Here is a 19,041-nt window from a genome sequence, read left to right as displayed (position 1 = left end):
AATCACGATAATTAACCATTTCTAGCAAAATTAACACTAGACAACTGATTTACATTGTGATTGCCAGTTTCCAAATTCTATTTCTCCATTCAGTACATGAATACAGTGGCGGATCTAACCCAGGGCCGGGAGGCATAGCCCCTCCCCCATGATTCTTGAGTGACAAAACTAATTTAAGCTATTATTTATATATTTTTGAAAATTTATAGTAAACTCATGGTGTACCTATCATAGTCTGGATTCTGGCTGACTCTCCCACTTTTTACCTTCTAGATCCGTAGGAATCCATCGCCATCTGTTATTGAAACTCGCAGTATTCTTTCCTGTCATTATGTTAAAACTCTCATATTTGAATCCTTAGGATCCCCCAAATGAGACCTAAAATATTGTAATGTTAGTATGTCCGAGGCTTGTCAACCATATGATAATTTATCGAAATATATGGCCATTTAACCCTTAATGATATATACGATAATGCCCTTACGATAATGACATAATTTTATATAATAATATACTATAATTTTAGAACGCACACGTTTTTGCAGTCTTTGAATGAGCAAATAAATTGCAGATGTACACTAAATAATAATAATAATAATAATAATAATAATAATAATAATAATAATAATAATAATAATAATAATAATAATAATAATAATAATAATAATAATAAAACATACACACTAAGGTTTTTAACAGTCATTTCCGATCAAATAAATCGATAACTATTTGCAAATTGGCAAATCGCAACCCTGCATTCATTCTTTAAGTTCCCACTATGTTCAGGAGAGGATGGAAATATCCTTGTTGTTCAAAGTACAGTAGTGTTAACAAAGATTTTTTTAAAAAATAGGACAGTGACCGCCGATTTGAAGTTGTGTGGTGTGCCAGTGGTGTGGTGATATGATAAAGATATAGTTGGCTTATTTAGAGGGGATAATTTTTAACTACTATACTTACAATTTATTTATATATATTGAGAAGTCTTGCACCTGACTTCCTTTTTGAGCCGCCACTACCACTGTACCACAATGTTACAGCATAGAGAATATATGCTGATTTTAGGGTTTTATTTACTTTATTTGAGAAAAACAACTTTAGTTATAATACTTGAAAAGCTAATAGTAAAAGAGGCAGAGGTGTGGGATTTGAATTTACAGTAAAAAAAAAAAAAAAAAAAAACATTACAGCTTTTGCCTAATAATTTAAAACGGTATAATAATTAAAAGATGCCAAACAATTTGGCGAAACCCTGCTTTACATTTATAACTAGAGGAAGATTACGGTTTATTATTATTATTATTATTATTATTATTATTATTATTATTATTATTATTATTATTATTATTATTATTATTATTATTATTATTATTATTATTATTATTATTTTAGCCTCAACTGGGAAAGTGTTAGCAGTTTTACATGAATACGTCTAACCTCACGTTTTTATTTTGAAAGAAATAGCAAGTAAATTTTACAGTTGTGTTTACTCACCGGACTGGAAAGATGAACCCACCAATACTTTTGATGAATTAATATTATTTATTTATCGGTAGAACACAACACTAATAATGATAAATTTACACAATAGATTTTGGTGCACCACGTAGCTTATTGCGACTTTATTATACTTGTAACTGAAACATTTGAACACTTAATTATAATTACGTAAGAAAATAATAATATATATTTTAAGAACAAAATTTTTACTTCAAGATTTAACTTCACATATTATTATTATTATTATTATTATTATTATTATTATTATTATTATTATTATTATTATTATTATTATTATTATTATTATAGAAATGTTACTTAATTGATGAACACCCACGGTTAATATTTTTTGAGATTTTACTATTGAAGAAAAGTTTTACTGTTTTAGTTTTTTTCCAGTCGGCGAGAAAACTATGTAGTATTGTTTTTTTACGTTTATTACAATAGTTTTTGGCTTTATTAATATTAAGATGATTTTTTTTTGCTGTTATAAATTATAACAGTTTATTTTATTTACAGCATTTGTAGGGAATATATTTTATTGAAGTTTGGTAATAGAACCTATGTAGTTTAGCTTGTTTTGTTTTCTTTTGTGGTGTAGTTAGTTACGGCACAGCGTAGTAGGTAGGACTTTTGATGAACTAGAAATGGTAATTATAATACATTGTATTAAGAAAAGACACTTTGATGATTCCTTTACTTTTGTATCTATATTGTACATTGAGACGAGATTCACTGTAGTCCTGAGACACGGTTCCAAGGTGAACTATTTACCTCCAGTAAACTAAGGTACATTCTTTTACGATAGGAAAATATAGCATATAACTTGATTTACAATGTTTAACATGGCTATTGGGAGTAGTACTAATTTTAACAGTGTATACTTTTACTTGACTTACAGCAGTATTACTGTATGATAGTATGTGTAGAATGTTGCCACTTACAAGTCTTTTTTTTTTTTTTTTACAAAAAATTAAATGTAGAAATAATAAATTTAATTGAGAGTTGGTAAGTATTTAAAGTTTAGATTATAATATTTATGTAATGAATACAGTAAAAAAATAACTTTTAATCACTCACTTTTGAATTGAGCTATATGCTTATAATAGCAGGAAACATAATTTGCCGTGTTGTTTTCCTTTTTAACGAATTTTAACTAACTTTTTTTGGCTCCCTTGCCAATATCCACCAATCTACACAAAGGAACTGTTGAAACTCGCCCCAATGGTCGGTGCTTTTTAAATAGTAAAGTGCCCAAGGCGATGTTTGAGGCAAATGGCCACAGTACACTTTTAGAAAATGATTTATCCAAAATATACCGAAATAACTTTAAATTGATTAATTAATTGTTGATATGTCGATGCTTTTATTAACTTTAGACTATTTGTAAAAAATTGTATTAGTTACTTTATTAGACATTTAAGATTTGATAATTAAAACCAAAATTAATCACAACACTATGCGATTTTATTTTGAAATTGCAATGACCTCTAATAGGTCATGCCGCCCCTATGGGGTGGTGATTTGAGGAGATGCTTATTTGTCTTCTGCCAAGAGCAGAACAGGTTGTTTACCTATTTAAGATATAAAGATACAGAGCATATACAATATAAAACAAGAAAGTAATAAATAAATAAAACATAACAGTATATAAATTATAAAACATATAGCAGCATAAACCATAGTATGACAACTTTTTTTATTTATACAATTTTCAGTTTTTTTTAGCCTTTGTAATGTGACGTTTGCAAATTTTTACCAGCCAACCTTTTAAGAGGGGAGAAGTGAGTTATAATTCTGAAAATATAGAGAGCTCAGTATTTTTGAAGGCGTGAACCACGATGTAAGATTTAATTATGTATTATTTTTGTAATTTTTAAGAACATTTTAGCGTAATACGACACTATTAGTAATTTTATTTAAAATTAGTTAAAATAAATAACACATATTTAAACTAGCATAGTATTATGGGTAAAAGAAGCAATAGGTTCGCTTGCTGACGAGCCGTGACGGTTAGCCTCCGATGTTTGGGCTATTGAGATTGTGAAATTTTTGTGAAAGGTGTGAAAACCTATTTTATTTAACTACCAAGTTGGGCAGAGTTTTGCTAAAAAAAAAAAAAAAAAAAAAAAAAAAAAATGTGAGAATTGAAACAATAGGAGAGAATCATGTTGAACGCAGTAATTTTAAACTTGAATTTTATTTTTAGACTTGGGATGCTGTACATTAAAATATTATTATTTTTCTTTTCTTGTTTTAGTACTAGACTAGGCATCCTCCTTATATTGAGGCAGCAGTAGTTGATTGACAAATGTCCAGTCAGAATGCTCTAAAAAAAAAAAAAAAACTCCGTTCATGCTTTTTTGTTCATTCAAGTTTTGTATCATATTCAATATACAAATATAAGTTTTTTTTTTTTTCGTTTTCCATCCAAATAACTTTTACTAGGGATGATTCCATACCGGGACCAAGTACCTGGATAAAACCTATATATCGTCTGAAAGCTCTTGCCATGAAAAGTACGAAACCGTTTTCAAATCACGGGCAAACCAGCAACTTGACCCTATACGGGACTAGTTTGTTAGTATTTCTGACCATATGTATGGTATATTCGACACAATTAAAAATGAATGTTACGATGCATTACGCGTAAGCGCCTTAGCCCATCATGTTCCTTTTTGGCTCATTGTTAGAGCGTGGCTCGGACAAGGGTTTGATTAAATCTCTTTGCACTCCCATTTGGTCAGTACTGTATTGCCAACGAAGTGTAAATAGGCTTACAATGTTGCAGATTGTTTCTCTACTGGATGTATATCCATGTAACGTGGCATAAACGTCATTCGTTACTTGAGAAAATATACTGTAGACGTATTCCTCTCTCAAGGACTCCAGTTTGTCAGTTTTGCCAACCAATTATAAAAATGATAAGGTGTAAAACAGGTTCGTACGATGAGACGTTTATACACCAAGCTTGGCAGAAACATTACAAGACACTACAGCAAAAAGACGTTGAGTGGGACCATCTACCAACTATTCTAGGTTGTCAGTGTTGCCAACCAAGTGTAAATATCATAATGTTGCAAATGGTGTGCGTGCTATTGAACGAATCTACAGCAAGTGTGACATGGTTGGGAGATGGTCTCACTCAATGTCTTTTTGCTATGGTGTCTTGTAATGTTTCTGCCAAGCTTGGTGTATAAACGTCTCATCGTACGAACCTGTTTTACACCTTATCATTTTTATAATTGGTTGGCAAAACTGATAAACTGGGGTCTTTGAGAGAGGAATACGTCCACAGTATATTTTCTCTAGTAACGAATGACGTTTATGCCACGCTACATGGTTATACATCCATTGGTAGAGAAATAATCTGCCACTTTGTATTTACAATTCGTTGGCAACACTGACTAAATGGGTATGTTTGCGTACAAACAGATTTTATCAAACCCTTACCCGAGCCATGTTCTAATAATGAGCCAAAAAGGAAAATGATGAGCTAAGGCGCTTACACGTGATGCATCGTAACATTTATTTTTAATTGTGTCGAATATACCATACATATGGTCAGAAATACTATCAAACTGGCCCCTTATAGGGTCAAGTTGCGGGTTTGCCCGTGATTTGAAAGCGGTTTCGTACTTTTCATGGCAAGAGCTTTCAGACGATATATAGGTTTTATCCAGGTACTTGATTCTGGTATGGAATCATCCCTAGTTAGTATTACAGCTGTAATTGATATATTGATTACTACGCTCCTCAGTAAAAATGTCTCATGGAATGATTTTAGTAATTTAATTTTCTTTCTTCAATACTAAAATATACACTTTACATTTTATCCTACAAATACTGTTTCATTTCGCTCTGCGGTACCTAAGTATAAAACTAAGTATTTATCAACACAAATTAATTACATCAAACACAATTTAAATTTCAGTATACAAATGTGCACTCATCTGCATTTTAATATGCAGATGGAGAGTTAAGAGCACTCGGCTCTAAAGTTTGAAACTGAAAATTGCTAAATAAGTTTGTTATATATTATTAGTAGTATTATACTTGTTTCCACAATTATCAGTACCCAACGAATATACGATATTTTTGTAATATACGATAATTGTAGAATTTTGTTCTCTGAGGTTGGCAACTCTCGCCAGACTTAAAGTCATTTGCCAGCTGCTAATCTATATATTAAAATACTAGATTTATATGTTTGCCCCAATCCTTTCGACAATAAGATCTCGAAAACCACACTGCTAGAAACGTGCCGTTTTCGCTGGTTGATTCCAAATTTTCTGTAGATTATCCAGTTCTCATTCAAATGTTCAAAAACCATCTCGTTATTGTTCGATTCAAGAATTTAGGTGCCATTTTGAACCCATAAGATTAACATTTGTTGCAATCCGAAATTACGATGTTAAGCAATCAGTTAGAGAAGTTACGTATGGCGGGTTGACGGGCATAACAGCGCTTTGCTTAAATCTGAATAGCAAAACCTATTGCATGCTGGCAACGTAAAAGGTTCCAAGAGACGCAATGAGGCGTGTCGGACGGATATGGACTTATTAGAAAAAAAATATTTCCACTTGATATTGTATTACTTCTACAAACTTGCTTGCTATAAACTCACTTGAACATCTATACATAGCAATTCACTTCCTTTGTGAGTCTCCTATCCTTTACTTGTGTGAACAAGGAGACATGCACTGTGGGAAAGAGATTCATGGTCATAATAGAACGATGCGCTGAGTAGGCAACGCAGGTTCAGCTAGTCGATAATTAAAAGATATTTTCTAGTAGTTATAGTTGGAAACTAGAAGATACATAATACTGTGAATTTTGAAGTTAAAAAGTTTTAAATTCCAGCCTGAACAACACGGCAGAAAATGATTAAGGTACATTTTCTGTATGTCCTGAAATATTTTCCAAAGCTTTATTTACACACCATTATTTAATATGTAATTTCTAATTGCATTATCCCTCAAGCAATTCCTCAGAATAAAAGTTGATGTAATTATAATTGATATTTTAAAGAATTGGCTGTAAATTTAATTATTTTCTACAGAATTGGTCTTTTGAAATTCCCTCGTTAGGCTGGAAATGTGGAAATTAATATAACCCTTTAATTAGTAATTATGTTTTAATTTAACTGCAAAATTCATAGTATTGTGTATCTTTCTAGTTGCAAAAATAATTTCCAGAAAATATGTTTTAATTAACGAAAAAGATAACATTTACGAACCCTCTCAAAATGGAATTTTTGGGTTTTGGCTATTTTTTTTTTTTTTTTTAATTACACCAATAGCTAAAAGTGACCTTTTAAAACAATACAAATTGTTACGTGACTACGACATTTGGGATTGATATGAATTTCAACTTTTTAGTTGTGGGTTAAAAATTTGAATATTAACGTATTAAGTCGGATTTATCGTTAAGAATCCGAACACTGCATTTTATACTATGCTGACCAATGTCTGTGTATAATGCTTCTCACACAAACACGATGTTTGAAAATATAATCCTGTAGCTTTGTGTTTCAAGTAAATACCGGAAGCTCAAAATTGAGCTTCGAGAAATTAAATACGTGCTTCTAATTTTAAAAATGCAACACGAATGTATCTTCTTGTAATAAATTAATTATGTTTATGTTTAAGTAGAGCGTAATTATGTTTAAGTAGAATTTTCGGTTGTGATGGAAGTTATGTCATGTTGATGAATTGAGTATAAAGTGGTTGTAATATTGGTAATTGCTTTTGTGCAGGTGTATGTAGATGGAAACAATATTAATTATTAAAGTTTGTGGAATTGTAAAGAAGCCTAGGTTCTTTAAATAAAAGGGACAGCTCTAGTATAAGTGGTTAACTGTCCAGATAACAAGAATTAGTAGTGAAGAGTTCTTTTTAATATCCCCAACAGATTGGCCCAGTGGACAAAGTAATCTTCGCTTTCACGTTCACTATGGCATCTTTTTCGAATTTTGAACCTTTTGATGTTGTAACAGGTGTTGAGGTAAATATAGAAAGATTCGATCAAGTATCCCTATCGTCTCCATTACCCAAGGACAGGAAGTATCTACATTTTTATCGGTGATGGGATTACCAGCATATGAGGCAGTGGCGTATTTATGATTTTGTTTCGGGGAGGGCTTTGCTAACTTTCGAGGGGGGGAGCTTTGCCTGAAAATGAGAAAATTCTGCAAGATATTTCATATACTTTACTATAGTAAGTAAGATTTCGGGGGGGCTTAAGCCTGGAAGCCCCCCCTAAATACGAATTCGTTCAACGAGTTAAAGCGACTGATGTTAGAACACTATGGCTAAAAGACGCATGAAATTGCTGAAAGATACAAGTTTCACAACCTTAAGCAATTAGAAATCCAGACAAAACTGACTGTAATAATTATCGAGGCATTTCTCTTCTGTCAACATCCTATAAAATCCTATCAAATATTTTATTAGCAAGACTGACCCCATACGCAGATGAAATTATTGGAGATTATCAGTGCGGATTCAGACGAAATCGATCAACTATCGACCAAATATTTACCATTCGCCAAATACTCGAAAAAAAGTGGGAATACAATACCCCGGTACATCAACTATTTATTGATTTTAGAAAGGCGTACGACTTGGTTAGGAGAGAAACATTATACAACGTTCTTACAGAATTTGGAATACCGAGAAAGCTAATTAGATTAATTAAGATATGTTTAAATGAATCCCAAAGTAAAGTCCGGGTAGGAAGATTTCTGTCCACGAGCTTTCACGTCGAAAATGGTCTGAAACAAGGAGATGCGTTGTCGCCATTATTATTTAACTTCGTTCTGGAATACGCTATAAGGAAAATCAAAGATATAAACCAGGGCCTACAGTTGAACCGTATTCATCAGGTTATGGCATATGCTGATGATGTAAATTTAATAGGGGATGATAGGAGAACAATAGAAAGAAATGCAGAGATCTTACTAAAAGCTTGCAGGGACATGAGTTTAGAAGTAAATGCAGAGAAAACTAAATACATGGAAGTGCGCCGGGACCGGAATACAGCAAATTATGGACGCGTTAAAATATTAAATAATACTTTTGATAAAGTGGATAGTTTCAAATATCTAGGATCAATATTAACAGACGAAAATCATATTCACGGAGAAATTAAAGGTCGACTAAAAGCAGGGAATTCGTGTTACTATTCGGTTAAAAATCTCTTGTCGTCGCGAATTTTGTCGAGGAATTTGAAGCTTAAAATATATAAAACGATAATTATGCCTGTTGTTCTGTATGGCTGCGAAACATGGTCACTTACTCTGAGGGAAGAACATAGACTGAAAGTATTTGAGAACAAGATCCTGAGACGAATATTCGGACCCAAGAGGAACGGGAATGGGGAATGGCGGAAACTTCATAACGAGGAACTACATAATTTATATGGTTCACCCAACATTGTTAGGGTCGTCAAGTCTAGGAGGCTTAGGTGGGCAGATCATGTAGCTAGAATGGAAGAAAGTAGAAACGCTTTCAAAGTCTTGACTGGAAGGCCAATCGGAAAACGACCATTAGGAAGACCTAGGCGCAGATGGGAGGACAATATTAAGATGGATCTCGCAGAGATAGGAATACAAAGTAGAAACTGGATGCAGTTAGCTAAGGATAGAAGTCAGTGGAGAGCTTTTGTGAGCGCGGCATTGAACCTCTGGGTTCCATAGGCCATAGAGTTAGTTAGATAGTCAATATCTCAGTTTGTGATGGCCTTACGGAATCAAGCAAGTTACTGTAATTTTGAATCTTGTTTGGAACATTCATTGAGGAACCAATTTGTTTTTGGATTAAAAAACAATGTGGCGAGACGACAGTTGTTGGCAGCAAATTCATTAACATTTCAGCAAGCTGTAGATATAGCAACTGCAGTAGAAAATACCGAAAAAGATGGCACTTTTTAGTGATTCAGATTTGCAGCAGGAGCAGGTTGGTAAAATTGACAAAAACCAAGGAAGAGGGAAGGGAAGGGACATAAATCATTCTGGTAGTAAATCGAGTGCTCACGGGATACGAACAAAATCTCGCGGCCGAAACATCGCCGCCCAAAACCTCGCGGGGTTAAAACCTCGCGGGACAAAACCTCGCAGCCCAAAATCTCGCGTGACCAAAACCTCGCCGCCCAAAATCCCGTGAGCCAAAATCTCGCCTGGTCAAAACCTCGCGGAGCAAAATCTCGTTTGGCCAAAAGTTTGCGGAATGAAACCTTTCCTTAAAATTTACCTGATGAGTTTCTTAATATACAATACCACATTACAAATAATAATAATAATAATAATAATAATAATAATAATAATAATAATAATAATAATAATAATAATAATAATAATAATATACAAAACATCGTGTGTGTGGGCTTTCTTGGGGTATTCCCGTTTTTTCCCACTTTCTTCATTCCTTCATTTCCTTCATCCTGATTATCTACGTCTCCTTTAACCTCCAGGACATAATCGTGGGACGTAAAAACTCACATATTATTTTATACTTTCATAAATATTATTCGATTTTGTTAGAATTTCCTAAGGTCACCTCAAAGTGAAATAAAAACCATCCCAGGCTTAAATTCCATCTATTCAGCGCTGTCCAAATGGCGGCCCGCCAAACCATTTTCTGCGGCCCACAAAGCTTTCACGATTCACGATTTTTATTACTGATAGTATTTTCATTTATATTTATTCATTCGTTTAATGTTTCCACCCTTCTTACGAAATAACGCATCCATTTAACGCTTCTGTACAAGAAAAAGGCGCGGATATCTACGCTACAGCTTAATGTGGGATCCGAAACACATGAGCTCTTTCATCTTCCACGATTAAAGCACGTACGCTTACCGCTTAGTCACAAGGGAGCTCGAGAAAATTCACAGACACGATGCTGTCTACCATAAACTCACATGATCTGAGATGGTATCAGGGACCCTATATAAGTCTGTGGCTATTTGAGAATGCATTTTCGAAGCGTTACTCTCTAGAGCGAACGCGACCAAGGTGGCTATTTGGTAACTTTATTTTGCCAGAGCTATAAATCATACTGTGAGCCAATCAGGGTTTCCAGGTCTTTTTTGCCAAGTCCAGGTCTATAATTACTGAGTTCCAGTACTCTGCACAAAGTATCTTCAAAGCAACTGTTTCTTGCTAAAATCCCTTTGCCTGGTAACACGTCTTTCCTTTCCCCCCTTCCTTTTGACATCTTTTAAACAGCAGGCGGTCTATTGTTCCGAAACGCAGCAAATACGCTCGAGCTGATATTTTCTCAGCGTTTTTTAATTGCTTTCGCGTTTGTGATTAGCCATTCACATATAAATATATGGTCAGCGTATTCCAAGCGTACGCATGAGCAATAAAAAACGCGTTGCGAACGCTTCAAATAGCCGCCCTGTAACCAAAGGTGTGCACTGTGTTACTAATCCACTATGTCCCCCAGAAAAAAAAATAAATGTTCTAGCATGTTTTACAACTAGATTAGAAACATGTGTTATGCATTTTCAACATAGAATAGTAGTTAATTAGTTTAACTCAATATTTTTACACTTTTCTACTGTCTCCTTTATTTTTTCCCATTTGAAGTTATTAAATCTGATAACATATTTTCTCCCCCCTCTATTTGTGAAGTCAAGAATAACACCGACGATAGGGTCGCTCTTCCATTGCGACATTGTGATTGGCTGGTACTTATCCAATCAATTGGCTCCAATTTCAACAAAGGACTTGATAACAGGTATTTCTGTATACTATTTCTTGTCAGTGACACAATCTCTGTAATACTGGTACCTGAGGAACTTGGAGGAAAAAGAGTCTAATTCATATCGAAGTAATCTTCACATCGCCTTATTATGAATTGGAGGGGGAAGGTTATATTTTTATTATTAGTAGTAAGTAACAGTTGTTCCTTAAAGTGTTAATCGTAATAAACAAACATAAGGCTAGGTTAATAAATTTTTAATTTATTAATATTCAATAGAATCAAATTACAAACCGAAATAATAAGTATATACAAAAAAAAAAAGCATCCGTAACAAATGAAACTCAAAATTTTTAAGTGAAGTTAGATTGGCACATATGATAAGAGGATTGCTTATTTAATGTATGTCTACTAACAACTACCACTACTACTAATAATACTACTACTACTCTCCTACTTCTTGGCATAAGAACTTGAAATTTTAAGCTTCAAAGCTGATCAAAACTGCAGTCCTTGTTCTTGAAATGGATTTTGCCTACTTCCGAAACGTGGATCCACTAAATGACAGAATTAGGAAAGAAAGAACGAAAATCATATCCCTTCATAACAGATGGAAACGAATGAAGCTGCTAATAAAACGGGATACAGAGTGACACTGGAAAATCTCCTGTTTAGTACTCTCACCACAGCAGCACCAGCGCCTTCGTTAGTCCATTGCAGCAAATTCTTGTGGTGAGGATAAAACCAGCCTCAACTATTTTTTGTGTGTGTTTGTTTTACGTGTTTGCTCCCTAATCTTCTAAGGTTCTAACTCGGATGTCCTGTCTTGAAACTGCCACGCGGTCTTCATTTTACAATTTGCCATTCATTACTCAGCGCAGAATATTTAGTTACGTAATGACAAACGTTTACTGAACTCAAATACAACACGAAGCAAAAAATCCATGTTATTGATATTAACATCTCTCTTCTCTTTGCCAGTAATCATTAAATTGTTCTACAGTTAGTTTGCCTTTGGGATATGTGACTATAAAAATGCATCAACAGCGTCTGCTCTGACGCCGAAGAAGCCCTCGGCATCTTTTTCTCAACCATCTCCCACAAGAAGGAAAACATTTTCTCACCGAGAATCGCCGCCGGTGTTCGTTCAAACATAAATCAGAAGAACTGCTTTCTAAATCGTCTGAAACTTGTTTTTGTTCAGTTTTGGTTTTCCTCTCTTCAGACGTATCCAACGCTCCATCATTTGTCAACAAAGTCGTCCAGTTCTGGAATATTTTCGGCTTCTTCGTTACACCACACTTCATCAATTTCTTCGTTCTCAGGTTTAAAATAATAATAACAGCATTCCAATGACAAATATCGTCCGACTCTCTAGTTATAGGGTGTATCTTAAGCCCCAGTAGATGATTGGAGACGGTCCACTGTAGCAAAGACAACAATGCAACTGGACCATAATCCAGGATGCTCGAACTAACAATCACTCTGCGGTTCATAGCTATAGGAAGAGGCATTGTTCCTCTCCAGTCACTTCCAAGAACAATAACACTATTGTTGGATCCATCCAATAAAATGTGAATCCGATCAGAAAAAACATAAGGCAGTCCCTGGTCATTAAATTGTTCCTCTGAGAAGGTAGGCAAGACGGAGAGCTGACCCAATCCATGTAACAACGTTTCGGCTCTTATAATGAACAATGTATGGATGGAAGAAACATGTTTATAAGTACATGTCCATCTCATGACGTCAATCATCTTAGAAAACAGCCTTTTTCTTCTTCTGGACAGCAGACTTTTCGACATATCATTCAGTTCAGATTCCATTTCTTTTGTTTGGATGGGTAAATTAGTTCGATGCACAAATAGTTTTCGGCATCTATGCATCCATTTTCTGCATCGAGGAAACAATGCTCTGACACAAAATCGACTCTGATGCTTACTGATGGAAAAATCAGATTTGCTGCTCAAGTATTCAGAATCAGCATCATCAAGAATTTCAGATGTCTGCGATGATTTTTCTTCAAATAACAGACGTCTCCAATTTCTAAATAGTCTTGGCTTCTTGACTAAACCACATCTCAGCAAGCTTTTAGTTTTCAAGTCGAAAATTATAACAACAGCATTCCAGTGACAAATATCATCAAAATCTCTGGTGATTGGGTGTATTTTGATTCCGAGCATCTGATTGGATATTGACCACTCCATGAAAGTAAACAGTGCAACTGGCCCATAATTGATGATTGAGCATCCAATAGTAACTTTGAAATCCTGGACAGTGAAAAGGGACACTGTACCACTCCAGTCACTGCCAACTATTCCAACATAGTGCTCACTGTTGCTGTAATAAACGTGCAGCTGATCACAAAATGTATACGGAAGACCTTGGTCTTCAAACTGGTCGGTTGAAAATGTAGGTAAAACAGACAACATTCCCATTCCATGCAGTAATGTTTCACCACGGATAGTCATCAAATATTGAGTCGACGATAACGGTTTATATACAAAAGAATATCGAAAACGCTGGATAATCTCCTTCAAGAGTCTTCTTCTTCTTCGTGTCATGAAGCTGCTGTTTAGTGGAAGATGGCGCTGTGCTGACGTGGAAGCAACCACCTTTTCATGGTCGTATGCTGTTGCACTAACAGATTCATCAACTGTTCTTGGATGACAAATCAATCTTCGTATCCAAGTTGCAAACTGCGGCAACCAGCGACGGCAAGAGAAGAGTCGTGTTCTGTGTTCAGTTCCGGTCCTATTCAATGGCTGAGTAGAGGCGGCAGTTTCTTTGTATTTGTACGATGTTAAAGATCGATTCGATGGCAAACACGTAGCGGCTGATGTGGAAGAGACCAACAGGGTCCTCGATGGTCTCAGTTTCACCGAAGTGAATAAAGTAGATGTGCAGGGAGTCATTATAGTTAGCGCTCAAAAAATTTCACGTTTAACTATTTAGATTCCTATCGCTCATCTGTTGCTTGGAGATTTTTACTGGCAAATCGTATTGCATAAATTATTGTTGCAATAAGCCAACCAAAATATTTTTATTCTAATTGTTGGTGGATAAGTGTTTTTTGCAGAAATATGATTAATTTTTAAGGTATTGGGTTTCTTTTACATATTTTTGAAGTTTACGTAATTTCTTGTACATATTTATCATGTCTCTAGCTGTATCCGTCCGTCCGGTAGACAAAACAATGTATGTCTGGCCGGAAGACAAACACTATCAAAAACTACTCGAATCAATATTGGCCAGGATATACGTAAAAGGTCAAAAATTCCAAATCGAGGTCGTTAGTTGAAATATTATTCAAACCGGAAGTGGTAGAAATCCGGTTTAACGTTGCAATTCCGGTTTTAACGTTGATCGCTATAGAGTATAAACGGTAGTAAAAGTGGATTTCTGCAATAAATTAAGCGTTTCAATAATATATTTAATTTCCACTCTAATCCCCCAACTAACACCGGAAATTGTAGAAGTCTACTATTGCTACTGGTTTCAATATTTACTGAGAAAATCACGCCATAGAAACCAAACTCCATGTGGTACACATGGAACACTGTAAGTTGTTTTTATCGATTTTACTAAGCAGGGTTTCTCAACCCGGGGATCTCGGCCCCTAGGGGAATCGCGAGAGAGTTTTATGGGGGTCGCGAAGATAAGTGGAAAAGATAAATATAATTAGAACCTAATACCGGAAAATATTTTAAAATATTATTTTGAATTTTGTTCTGATAGGCATATTTTTATTTTTATTCATACTCTTAAGAACAACAAAAAATAGGTCTACTAAACATTTTCAACAGGTGCGGAGTTGTTTAAAAATCAATTTAAATGAAACAGATACGATATGGAACTGCATATTGAAATACCAGAAAAATAGAAATGCAACAAAACCTGCATATTGAAATATAATTAAAATTGAAAGCTAATGAGATACCTGATCATGGTGTGGTTTCGCTAACGAGGGAATATCCGGTTCAATCTTTATGATGCACATTACCAAGCCATTTTCAACTGAAAAGCGATTTCTTGTCTTTGTTTTAATGCTTACCATGGAAGAAAAACAACTTTTGCAACTTTATTTTTTGTCATATCACTCAAAATTAAGGGAGTTATGAAGTTTTAAAATTTTCAAACGGCCTCCATTTTGAAACAGTATGTTGAATCGGATTCGATGTTTGTAATATGAATGAACTGACTAAATTTGGTTTTAATCCATTTGCTTTTAGGGAAGTTACTGTATTCACTATGTACAAGAAATGGATTCTAATACTAGGAATGCAATGGATATACTCGATTGCAATGAAATGAGCTGAGCGAGCTTAAGCTACGTAATCCGTTTATTGTGACTTTTTAAAACATAGTTGCTTTTACGTCGATAAGGGACCATTTTATCTGCATGAAAACTTTTTCCCCATGTTAAGTCTATGGAAGCGTTTTTCGGTGATTATTCCTCGATGGTACATCGGATTTTTGATTTCGACCTATGTTGTCACTCAGCACGACATACTCTATCAGCGTGCTAAGTTTGGTTGAGATCGGCCAAACGGTCTAGGAGGAAGCGTTTTTCGGTGATTATTCCTCGATGGTACATCGGATTTTTGATTTCGACCTATGTTGTCACTCAGCACGACATACTCTATCAGCGTGCTAAGTTTGGTTGAGATCGGCCAAACGGTCTAGGAGGAGTTCGCGGACAACCAAACGGCTAACCCGAGTATAAGAGCTTCGCTCGCTTCGCTCGCTCAGCTCAATTAAAGAAATACACTCGTGCTCATAAATTAAGGATAATGCGGATACATGGTGAAACAACGCTCTTGTGGGCGGTTTTGGGTTGGAAATCACCTCGGGGTATGACTATGCCGTGCATTTGACCATTCGGTGCAGCGCATGCGGTGCGGTCGTCGCACGGTGGCGCTAGCAGCAGTGCAACTACGCAGAGGTGTGTTGGTGCATGTCAGAGTACGGTGCAGCGTGTAAGTGTGCAGATGTTATCAGACGTGCTAATGGTGACTGTGTGTTGAAAATGGCTCAAAGAACACATATTGATGACGTTATGAGGGGTAGAATATTAGGGCGACTGGAGGCTGGTCAAACACAGCAGGTCGTAGCACGGGCCCTCCGTGTACCACAAAGTGTGATCTCAAGATTATGGCAACGATTCCAGCAGACAGGAAACGTGTCCAGGCGCTACAGTACGGGACGTCCACAGTGTAGAACACCACAAGAAGACCGATATCTCACCATCAGTGCCCGCAGACCACTACGGAGTACAGCAGGTAGCCTTGCTCGGGACCTTCCCACAACCACTGTAACAGTTGTATCCCGACACACAGTCTACAAACGACTGAACAGACATGGTTTATTCGCCCGGAGACCTGCAAGGTGCATTGCACTGACTCCTGTTCACAGGAGAGCCCGTGAAGCCTGGTGTCAAGAACACAGTACATGGTCAATGGAACAGTGGTCCCAGGTTATGTTCACGGACGAGTCCAGGTATAGTCTGAACAGTGATTCTCGCCGGGTTATCATCTGGCGTGAACCAGGAACCAGATACCAACTCCATAATGTCCTTGAAAGGGACCTGTATGGAGGTAGTGGTTTGATGGTGTGGGGTGGGATTATGATTGGTTCACGTACACCCCTGCATGTCTTTGACTGAGGAACTGTAACAGGTCAGTTGTATCGGGACGTCATTTTGAATTAGTATGTTCGCCTTTTCAGGGGTGCAGTGGGTCCCACCTTCCTCCTGATGGATGATAACGCACGACCGCACCGAGCTGCCATCGTGGAGGAGTACCGTGAAACAGAAGATATCAGGCGAATGGAGTGGCCTGCCTGTTCTCCAGACCTAAACCCCATCGAGCATGTCTGGGATGCTCTCGGTCGACGTATCGCTGCACATCTTCAAACCCCTAGGACACTTCAGGAACTCCGACAGGCACTGGTGCAAGAATGGGAGGTTATACCCCAGCAGCTGCTCGACCACCTGATCCAGAGTATGCCAACCCGTTGTGCGGCCTGTGTACGTGTGCAAGGGGATGATATCCCATATTGATGTCGGGGTACATGCGCAGGAAACAGTGGCGTTGTGTAGCATATGTGTGTCTCAACTTATCATCAATATCGTGGATACCGTGGATATCACCAATACCGTGGTACCGATATGTTTCGTTTGTTCATATGTTGTGTTCACTATGTGCCTATGCTATTAGCGCCAGTTTTGTGTAGTGCCACGTTGTGTAGTACCACAATCTGCAATTATCCTTAATTTTTGAGCATGAGTGTAGGTATATATCATGAGATCTCCGTAATAGGTATATTAAAAATTCCACACAAATTCATTACAAACCTGAAATTGTAAGGGGGTTGCTAGCAAGCGAATGTGATAAAATGGGGGTAGTGATAGGAATTAGGTTGACAACCACTATACTAAAGAATATTTAAAAATATATACAGTATATTAAAAACAGAAACAACAGAGCAACTTGTTGGTAAAATGTAACCTATCGTTAATTCGAGCCCAAATGACGAGTATGGGTGTTTTAACTTCTCTTCGATGTGATTGTTGGTTGATTTGGGGTTCATCACCGAGGTTATAATCAAGGGCGAGTTCCCTGTAACTTTGGGGGGGCATTCATAAAAAAAATACTTGTAACAATACATATAACAATAAAAATACATATAAAAATATATATTCATAAAAGTACATGGGGCCTACATGGGCTTTGGGGGGACTCGGGCCTCCTCGGCCCCCAGGATCGGCGCCCTTCGCTATAATACGTAGACCTGCAGTTTAACGTAAAATCTAAACCACACGAGTTCTCGCCGGAAATCGGAGCCTGGTCTCTCGTGCCAAAGGCGCGTACGTTAACCGTTCAGCCACAAGAGAGTTCTCGACGTGTTCATATCACTATCTAATTAGGTAAGGGTAAGAACCTAGATTCGATACTCACGAAACTTTTATCACTTACTTTTAAAGTAAAAAAATAGCTTGGTGGTATTACTCTCATCTCTGGTGTGACGGGTCCCTGATTCGAACCCAAGTCATGTGAGTTTGTGATGGACAAACCGTACCTGTATATGATGGAAATATTGGGAAATTTTATTTTTTTTTAAAAAAAAAAGAAAAAGTAAGTTACTGTATAGAAAATTATATGGAAGAGGACATGGCTGAAAGACGTCAATTAATTGGGTTTTTTGTTTAACCAAAACTGCAAAATGTTCGCAAATACTTTTTTTCTGAGTAGTCGAACGATTGTCCACGATTTTTAGGAGAACTTTTAAATCGATTTTTCATACCGATTTTCTCAACAGATTAACTAATTTCCAGTGGTTACTCAAAGTTGAAGAAATATAATATTGTTCTTCCTTTGGTAGAAACGTATTTACATGGAATAAGCCAAATTCGAGCAACTAGTCTGTGTTATGCACCGCTTGTATGCGTGTCATAACAAGTGTGTGAACAACTTTACAAGTTTTATATTATTTGTTTGTTTAATGTTCGTCGTTTAGTCTTCAGTTTATTGTCTATCATTTTGATTTCCAATTGCTTGTTTGTTTATCATTTCTGTTTTTATTTATCTATTTTCCATTTTCTTTGTTATTAATGTATTGTCAGCAATGTACATAACATTTGGGAAAAATTGTCTCAATTTTCATGCCAACTCATTTGACTGCAAGAAGAAGAAAAAGATAAAAAAAATGTAAAAAAACAGGAGATCAAGAATTAGTTTGAAATGGTATGATTGTTAATATCACTATGAAGTTCTAATTAATACCGGGCCCAACCGGGTCCTTGTCTGTCTTCCTTGATTCGATGTCATGTTTT

This window comes from Thermobia domestica, chromosome 2 (genome assembly GCF_964235325.1).
Source record: "Thermobia domestica chromosome 2, izTheDome1.hap1.1, whole genome shotgun sequence".
NCBI lineage: Eukaryota > Metazoa > Arthropoda > Insecta > Zygentoma > Lepismatidae > Thermobia > Thermobia domestica.
This window is presented reverse-complemented; position numbering follows the sequence as displayed.